Source organism: Corvus hawaiiensis, chromosome 9 (assembly GCF_020740725.1).
Source record: "Corvus hawaiiensis isolate bCorHaw1 chromosome 9, bCorHaw1.pri.cur, whole genome shotgun sequence".
NCBI lineage: Eukaryota > Metazoa > Chordata > Aves > Passeriformes > Corvidae > Corvus > Corvus hawaiiensis.
The window spans coordinates 19,814,696-19,824,742 of NC_063221.1; the positions used below are offsets into that span (position 1 = coordinate 19,814,696).

General features: G+C 36.7%; 1 long non-coding RNA gene across 2 annotated transcripts in view; it reads left to right on the forward strand.

Annotated features, from left to right (window-relative positions):
- Positions 1 to 8,936, forward strand: part of LOC125329824 — a 44,816-nt gene extending 35,880 nt beyond the window's left edge. For both annotated transcript variants that reach the window (XR_007205288.1, XR_007205289.1), the window contains 2 exons: positions 3,998 to 4,152; positions 8,862 to 8,936. This is a non-coding gene — a long non-coding RNA (uncharacterized LOC125329824). The remainder of the gene's footprint in view (positions 1 to 3,997; positions 4,153 to 8,861) is intronic.
- Positions 8,937 to 10,047: the final 1,111 nt, after the last annotated feature.

The following is a 10,047-nucleotide window of genomic DNA, read 5'->3' on the forward strand; positions in this document are numbered from 1 at the left end:
TCCTCACACACTAGCTATGGGAGAAGTTTTTTTAATTGAAGAAAATTACTGCAAGTTTAAGATTCAACATGAATAAATTGGATAATTTGATAAATTTTGACATATTTTAAGACAATAAAAAATTTCCTCCTTTTTTTTAATCAAACCATTATTTTTCTGTAAGTTCTCCAATAAGGTCTCCACCTCTCACCTACCAGCAAAAAGAGCATGGCACACTCCCCCACATCATATGAACTGATGGAACTTCCCTGCATAGCTGGGTCTTTTTCCATCCATTTCAATCAGAAATCTGCTCCAGAGAACAAGCCAACCCTTGTGTTTCTATGAGATCTGCAGCAGCTCTATGTGACACATATCTCCACACTTCTGTAGCTGACTTCTGTGGTGCTTCCAACAAATCTGCTTCCTTCAGATCAGCTTTAGCTGCTCTGCTCAGAGTGCCTGCAGACTCTATTCATTATGAACAGTAGGGTTGTGGGGAGGAAGAGTATAAAGAATAAACAAGTAGATTGATACAAGTGATTTTGAGAAGGGAGAAAAAAAATCTGCACAGCAGAGCACTTTTAATCTTATTTTATTGCAAATTTGTGTTCCCTCTTCATCAAGAGGGAAGCATCAAACTTTAATAACACATGGCAGCCTTAAGGAAAAGGCAGAGAGGATTTTCTTGTCTTCTTCTTAGCAGATATAAGCAGCCAGTAGTGGCCAGTCAGTACCCAAGCAAAAGATGCTTTCGAAGTGCAACAACATACTTTGATAGATAAATAAGCAGACTGTGGAATTAACTGAAGATTTGAATGCAATTCAACCTTTTAAAATAAATGATATTGTCAAGACTCTTCAGAACCTCCTAATGACAAAAAAAAAGCTTCATACAGTGATGTCTTAGGAAAAAATCAACAGACATACGTTTTATTCTTTTTGGACAAAGAGCTAGAGAAGGTAATTGTGTATTAAATACAGTTGCACAGAGAAGGTAAATGAGACTCAACTCCAGCTGTGTCTGATTTTCATAAGTATCCAGGACTGTAGTTGATGCTGCAGGTCTCAGTTTAGCACAATTTACTGGAAGCTTCTCATTGCCCTTGACAATAAAAAGAAAAAACCAAAGAAACAAACAAAAAACCCTAAAGCTTCTTTTACGTTGATATCACTTCATCAGTATGTTATTGGCATGCTTACACAGTGTGATAGACCTAAGCTAATCAAATGCAAGATATTAAGATAGATGTTGAACAAACTTGTTTGCCTCCCAAAACATAATGACTGTATGATGCTTTAAGTGGGTCTGATTGAGTTGCTATTAAGGCTGCTTTACATTTCCCCTGGAGCACTCTGTTCTGTTGTCACATCCATGCTGAACTATAGCGCTTTCATTGATTGAGACAAGCGCAATCACCAGGTCCATCAGAGTCCAACCCAGTCAGTAATATTTATATCATTTCTGTCATAAGGGTGTGTATCTGTACATAGTTCAGCACTGGAATAATCATTCCAGCAGTCTCTTTACGCATCTGCAATTTTAACTGCGGTGATTGTCTTGGTATATTGTTGTTTACATAGTCCCTCGTACTCATGGAATGGTATTTATGTATTAAATTAATGCATTTTTTCTAAGTAAAAAGTTATTTTATGACTAAAACTCCGATGAGAAAAAAACCCAAACAACCTGTGGGTGGAGCAAAATGAGACCTTTTGTGAGTAAAGGGCCATGGAATGCCCGAGGATCCCAAATGCTTATTGTATGGGGAGGAAAGTGATTTATAATGTATGCTGAATGAATTCAGGGTTTGAAAACGAGCAAAGGGTGAGGTTGATTGCTCCTGGACTGCTTTTGTTAAGAAATCTGGCATTGCGCTATACATAAGTGTGTGTAGTGACAGGACCAGGGGGAATGGATTCAAACTGAGAGCAGATTTAGATCAGATATCAGGAAAACATTCTTTATTGTGAGGGTGGTGAGGCATTGGCACAGGTTTCCCAGAGAAGCTGGGGATGCCCCACCCCTGGAAGCTTTCAAGACCAGGTTGGATAGAGCTCTGAGCAACATGGTCTAGTGGAAGGTGTTCTTGCCCATGGCAGAGGGGTTGGAACTAGGTGATATTTAAACTCTCTTCCAACCCAAACCATTCTATGCAAAGGTCCATGTTTACTGGCTCCTATATGTCTCATGACTGGAATAGTCCCACGTCACCAGAGTGTTTTGCAAATAGTGGGAGTCCAGGAGCAACAGACAGATAGTTGACATCTAAACTGTTCCACAATAGGGGGGTTTTTTTGAAAATAAATTTTTTTGCTAGTGGAATTAGACGGATAAACTAGTATAGTGTAACAATTAAACTTTACATTATTTTTGTTTAAACAGGAAAAAAACAACCTGCTTCTTTCGTTGCTTTCTAATAATAAAACAACAGTCACAACAACTGTTAAGCCGAAACAACTTGTTTCATGAGGAGGGCTAAATCTAGGGTCTAAAGTTAAATATAAATAATAACCATTCAAAAGGGATTTTGCTCACTAACAAAAATTTAGGTGTATAATCCCAGGACATGTAGTCTTTTCAACATTACATGACTACAAAAACATGGTGGAACTATAACCTAAGTTATTTGTGTGGTAAGTAGAGGCATGTGAGGCTATGTGGCAAGATATGTTTCCAGAAAACTCCTTTAAATTACTCCTCTGTCTGAAGCTAAGTTGCCTGGAGTAGGGTTTTAAGGTTGAATTCTGCCTATTTGGGATCTGCAGCCCCAAAGCTCCCCGTGTTATACACCTAGAACTGTTCTTTGAAGACCAGAAGGTAGTTTGCTTTTCAAATGCACACGTGGAGAAGAAACCTCAAGGTTAATTGTGGGGTTTTTTTGCTGTAAACCCTCCCAGGATGAAAAAGGAGTTTAATACGTTTCCTATTTGTAGTGACCACTCTACCTTCTAGGCTATTACACCATCTTTTTCTTGCATTCATTATGAAAGAATATTTAGCTCTATTTTCATTAAGACTAAATTATGTGTATATATTTGTCAAACCAAACCACTACAATATTATGTATATTTTTCCTCCACCCCCTGGATTACACCCTTCAGGATTTAAGATATTCTCTGAATAATTTTTGGATTCCTATCAAGCTTAAGACAAACTAAATGAACTGCTAAAACTGGAATAGTTTTGAACATGCTCTGAAGCAGACTCCCAGATCCTAGAGGAATTAGACTAAGTCAAACAAAGAAATGTCCCTGTGGTTAGATGGTGGTGAGGCTGACGCTTTTTCAATCATAGTTCTAGTCTTTTCCTCAACTGCAGTTGAATGCAGGAGAGGAAGGGTTGGTTGTTTGGGTTCTTTTAAATGTCTCTAACAAAGAGTGTTTTTCACAGCAACACCCAAAACTTTGAGAGACATAATGTGCAACTTGACAGAGACAGAACTCTTAACTGTGAAGATACTGGTGTTAGAAAATATGGATTGAGAACCTGAATATATTTTTATCCAAAAGAAGTAAAAATCAGCTTGCATTTTTTTGTCTTGGAGACTATCTCTCTCTCCCCCTGTAAAATAACCAATTTTAGCTGTTTCTGTTCTCCTATTTATCTCAAATGTATTAGAGAAAGAAAAGCAGAATACATCTTCTTTTGTCAAGGAAATTACAGATAACAGTTTCAGTCTTGGAGTAATCTTCTAAAATTGTCCATGGCCAAATTCAACAGTGCAACCCAGCCCAGCCAAGTACTTCAGTATGCACATAATTTTATTCATGTACTTAAATCCCTCGGACATCAAGAGGATTTAATCAATGTTTAGGTGCTTTGCTGCAACAGTGTTTTAAATTGGTAGATGAAAAATTTTAGACAGAAAAAGGAAGGCAGTTTTTGCAGTCTCTACTGGTAGTTGCCTAAAAATTGGTTTGATTTTTCAGATAATCCTAAATTCCTAGTGTCACCAATTTTCTTTTATTCTTTTGGTGCCTTTTTTTCAGAGCTATTTTGTATTCTTCTTTTTAGGCTCCTCAGTTATACACCACTCCCAGTTCTAGTCTGATTTCAGCAAGCAGTGTTTCAGCAATTGCACAGGACAGACATAATTTCAAGGCAAATCAGGCATATCCTAAACCAAAATGGATTGATCCTACAAGAACCCACTCCCAGCACTTAACAAGGTAAATAGAGAATTTCTAACAGGTTATTTTCAAAAGCAGTTAGGTGCTAACCCTAGTGAAAGTAAGTGATGACTTTGAAAAATATCACCTGAAAAATGTCAGCTTTTCCATAGTCTTTTGGGGTTTTTTTAGTTTACATAGATAGTATCTTCTTAATTGGGATGACTGGTCTTTAGTATGATCAACTGTCATTCCACTTTACTGGCAAAAATATCATGAAGTATTAAGATGATTAATGTAACTGTCAGGTGAAATATTCATAATTTAGCTGACCTACCACACATAAAAAGAGATAATATGTTTCAAGGTTTATGTGCTTCACTTGCTTTGCAAAACAGCCTCTGACTTGAGTAAATGCATGCTAAATTATGAATATGAAGAAGGGAAAAGAGAAAAAAAAAACCCTGTGTTTTTTCGTTGTTTAATTTTATTTCAAATCAGTCTTTAGAAACAGATCCTTTTACTATGTGTTTACTTAGTCATCACCCTGATCTGAAATTTTGGACTGCACAGAAATTATTAATTAAAAAGTTAGTACTTGAAAATGGTTTGCATTAAAAGAAAATCCATGGATCAAAAGAGAGGGAGAGGTGATATTGGAGTGTCCTGTGAGCAGAGCTCAGCTTTGTGCTGCTGCTCTTTTCCCCATGAAGAGAAGGAGCTTTCAGCACCAAGCCTGGATGTGTGGCTCAGATGAGAAATGGAGTGTGTGCAGGCAGCTGACATGGGTTCACTGCTGGCCAAACTCTGCCTGTCAGAGCCCGTCCTCAAGAGTACCTTCTGGGAGAACAATACTGCTCTTCTAAAGAAGCACTCTGAAGTGCATAAGGCATATGGAGGCTCAGTAACTGCATCAAGAAAATAAACAGCACATTGCATGTGGGCTTTTTTTTCCAAAATATTTTTTCAAGTAAGTTAGGAGCATAAACAGAAAAAACTCTATAGGTGTGGTGCCACATGCCATACCTGCGCTCAGTTTCACTGTAATTACTGTGACTTGGGCCTGCACTACAGACCAGTCTGTGTATTCTTAATCCTTTTCCAGGAGATTTAACATGTCAGTGTGATGGATATGGTGATGATTGTTATTCTGAATGGCACCACTTTTGGTTTTCCTTTTCTCCCAAACACTATTGACTTACCTAGTCATTGCAGCTAGTTAGTGAGCAGCAGGATTAGGTAAATCTGATTGTTCATTTCATAAAATTTTAATTGTTTTAGGTAGCCTGCTACGTGGATGTTTAGAATCTTTAAAGGATTTAAACAGAGAACACATGGGAAAGACTATTTTTTTTTCCTTTTTGGCACATTTTGAATGCTATTGATAAGTATGGAAGAGTTCTAAGTATTTATTGGAGTGCTGTGCTGGAGCTTTTTGTTTTCAGTATAAACTGATGGAGATCAACAATTTTTTGATACTCCTAGTACTAAGTGCTTATAAAGTGTTTATATCTATAATCGTGTCGAGTTATGTTAATGAAGTACTGAAAGACACTAGTAAATTTAAGTGCTCAAAAAGTGCATTACGCTGAGTGTCACCTAGGGGCTCTTCACATCAGACACTTGGGGGACAATTTTTTTCTTCCAAGCACCTTTAGAGCACTATGTCTTAAAGTGTCTTTCTAGCATTAATTAAATTTTAAAAAGCAAGTGCGTAGTAAGCACACATGATTTACACTAATCTTTTGAAATGCAAATGTATTTTAGACTAAAATACCCTTCCATTTTTACGATTCACTGCTTTCCTCCTCAATTGTTCCCCACACCTTTCTTGTTGAGTATTCAACTGCTAAAACCAGCCATGGGAAAGGCAGGGACTTAACTCCATTAGTAATAATTAGGCAAAAAATGAGAACTATTCAAAGGATCAAATACCCATATTAGGTTATCTAATAGCCTTATGAATAAAAGTCATGCTAGCTCAAGAAAAATGCTGTATAAACCTCGGGCACTTCGAGTTTTTTCTTCAGCCTGCCCCTCCCCTCTGGGTTGTTCATGACATTTATGCTGTAGGTTTGTAGAGTGGCTGCAGCTGACAAGAGTTATGGTTTTCTTCCAGTGAACTTAAATACTTTTTTTGGTCATTAGCCATATGTCAGAGTCATGTATGTGACCTCCCAAATACTAAATGGTTTGGCCAAGATGATGGAGTAAAGCAGGAGTTTGGGGCCCCACATCAAGATATTGAATTCCATTACTGTTGTAAGATGGAAGAGCTTCATATGGCACTATGCATTTTTAGTATGAGGACAGGGGAAAACAAATACAGGTTCTGAAGAACAGTTTGAAGACAGAGACAGCAGAACCAGGATGCCAAAATTCAATACATGCTGCCCTGAAGAGTTAAAATAAATAAAAAAATAGATTAAAAATTCTGAAGTCTGATAAAAAACAGGCACTTTTAGGAATATTATTGTTGTTGTTATTGTTATTGTTAAATATCCTACTTCAAGGACTATTCTGTTTCATTATAGAATATTCTTAATTTATGTGTGAGGATAACAATCCTTACATTACCTAATTCTGACTAGAGTCAATTGAAATTATTTTTTTCACTTTTTTGAAAAATCATATTTACTCCCTATGTCAGTGTGCTGAGAAAGGTAGTAATGATATATCTGAACTTTAAACATCTTTAATCTTTCTCTTTATCTTTCATTCTTGTTGCACAGCCTCAGCAATCACATTTCAACACTCCATTCCTCAGAAAATCTCACAGATTTAGAAACCATAGTGAGATAAGATTCTCCTTTGACCCAGAGACACATTCAACTATGTATTTGGAAAGTTTTTTAAATAGCAATGTCTATTGAAATTTTCTAAATACATAGAATTCTATTTGGCAATGACTAGAAAATATCAGACAGGTGGCAGGAGTCCACAGGAGTGTAGAGGTGAATTGTGTACTGCAGGTAAAGAGACATCCCAGTCAGTCCTTACTGAAACATTATCAGGGAGGATCTTTTAGCCTAGAGTTTGTAAACTGAATTGTTCTTAACTTCATTCCCAATGGAAAGATATCTATTTCATAAGTGTCACTCTAAATGTAGCAGGAGTGAAAAAGCCAAGAACTGGGCAAAATTGAGCTTGTTTTACCAGTTCGAGGTAAAATACCTTGTCAGGGCATCTGAAGCCTTTCTTGCAGTTGCTTACACTGTGTCATTGTCAGAGCAGCTTTCACTGCTGTGCAAAGCAGAGAGCTTTATGCTCGACAGATCCCAATGCAGCTCTTACCTGCAGGTTGATCCAGTTATCGGTGAAGTCAATTACCAAGGGGCTGATTTAGAATGAGCAGAATAAAGTCTCCAGAGTATCAAATGTAGAAAACAAAATTTGAAATGTGATTAGTTTGAACTGTTATTGTCTGCTGTTTGGAAGGAAAGGAATCAGTGCTTTGATTCTCTTCTGTAAGGTTACCTATTATGCACCATATCCCTCTTTTCTGTCCTTCTAGGTACTTGATTGCCTATTTATTTGCAATAGTCTTTGGAGGTAATGAACAGATTAAATTTAGATAGAGGGCTCAGATTCACTGTTGGCACAGCTCTGCAGAAATAAATGGAATTAGCCAGGAGAGTCAAAATACCTTGTGTTCAGCAACCATAAGCTATCTGGCCTGTTGATGATTTCTAAAATCCCTCCAGCAGATGCCAATGTGTGGTCATATGGTGCAATTCTAAAGGGCAATACATACAGGTCTGAAAACCAGAAGTCATTGAAATACAGAAGCTATTACAATACCTAGATGAAATAATTGTCAGAATGACTAAAACTAAGCATTTGGAGAAGGGACCAGTGAAATAATTATTTTTGCATTTGGGCAATGTTTCGTTTCATAAAGTGTTGGGTTTTTAGCTTTTGGAGGGTTTTTTTGATTTATTTGTTTATTTGTTTATTTTGGGTAAAAGAAACCTGGACTGGTGTGGATACAAGTCTTTTTAATATGGGGTACATTCCATCCACTGAATGCTATGAGTGGTTAGACAAATGGTATTGGTTACTGTTAAATGATTGACTTTGCAACCAAAGCTTCAGCCAACAGATAGCTTCCAGCATTGCTCCCACATGCTGCCAGTGTTCACTAATTCCAGGGTACAACAGGTCTTGGAAAACCTCAAATCATCTAGCAGACATTTGGTGCTTGTCTGTCTAGGAAACAGAAGAGTGAGTAGCATACAAAATCAGGATCCTTGAGGTCCAAATTTGAAGCCATAGCCATACACAGAGCAGGACAGAAAGGGGCACTGTCAGAGTGATGCTAAAAAAGGTAAACTTATAGGAAACAGGAAACAGAGAAAATCCTGGGAGCAAAAAGAATGAAGTTAACTGAATATACGTGCCATGATATCCTGGCAGTCTATACCACTTTTTACTGCTGGCCATGAGGGTCTCTGTGGTGTGGCTGTACAAAGCTGTGGTTTACCAGAAGTGCCTCTAGGCTTTTTAGGCATCCAACTCTTGAATGCAGAAATTGTGAGTCTCTACTTTTTACTTTCCTATGTCCCATTTGCATAAGGGAATGAAAATTTAGCCTTCAATAAAAATGTCTTATTTGATGTATATCATATGCTACAGATATTTTTTAATAATATGTTCATACATGACATACTTGGCAATTATTTCCCATTTCTCTAAACTTGTATATATCTTCCCTATCCAGTCACTTAGTACATAAATCCAATGATGTGTTTTTCCCTCTACACCTACAGTAAGTTAGTTTTCATAAGGATGAGAAAGTGCCTCCTGAGAAAACACATTGCTGAGAAGAATTAGAAGACCAAAGGTAATAGATCTTTTAATTTAAGATAGAGCTACTTGCCATTTCTGTTCTTTTAAAAAGCAGTCAATTCTAATTATAGAGATTTATCTTGGATTAAGGAAAAAAATACTAAAGTAAGCACTGCTTCTCCTACTATAACTCTAGGGTTAAGGCTTTTCTAAATGGGAATTATGTGTAGTGAAGACAGTAATTCGACTGCCATCAAATTCGGAATTAACTGTTCATGTGATAAAAAATTTGTTCATCTGAAACTATTTTCAGTTTGATTTTACATTTTAAAAATTGGAAAAAAAAAGGCATTACTGACAACTGCCGGTGTTGGGGAAGAAAAAATGAAGAGAAGGAGGGGTTTTCTGGAAGAAAAAAAGCAGTTCTTGAAAGCTAATATTCAATTTCATCCACAGAATATCAGAATTCCAATGGAGGAAAACATTTGTGATCCATTTTAATTCAACTGTTTTTAGGGTCCAATGCAAATAGTGAAGGTTTCAATAAAAACCACAGACACTCTGGCTAAAAAATTACTAAAATGGAAGAATCACTTTCAGTACAGTTTCAAAGAAAACTGTTACATTCCCTTTTTGCTATTCCCTTTTTTCCTCAGGTCCCTGAAATATTTTTGATTTTATCATATCTTCCTTTTTTTTCTGATAATATTTGTTCTTCACATGGAAATTCTTTAGTACACATCGAAATATCTGGTATGGCTCCCTGAGATATCATTTATCATGGGACTGTATATCACTTTCCTTATCTGGGCTACAGATGTGCTGGTCTATATTCGGAGACTTCTTTCTCTTCTGAGCTATCAAAGAATCTATGGAAAGGAATGGGACAACAAAAATCAAGCTACCTCCAACAAAATAGGATTCACAGTCTTTGGAACTTTTAAAATATTCCACTCTTTTTTTGTCCTTGTCACCCTCTTGCTGTAGGAAATTGTCATGCATAAAGTAGACTTGATTGGCTTTTGCATGGTTAGTTATTTAGGATTTAAATGATAAATTAATTAAAATAATTAAGCACATATTCTGGTTACTAAAAGGTGGTTGGTTAGTGTTAAATTCTAAGTTCCTTGTTAAAAATAGGTTACCTGTCTCAGTGATGGCTTTTAA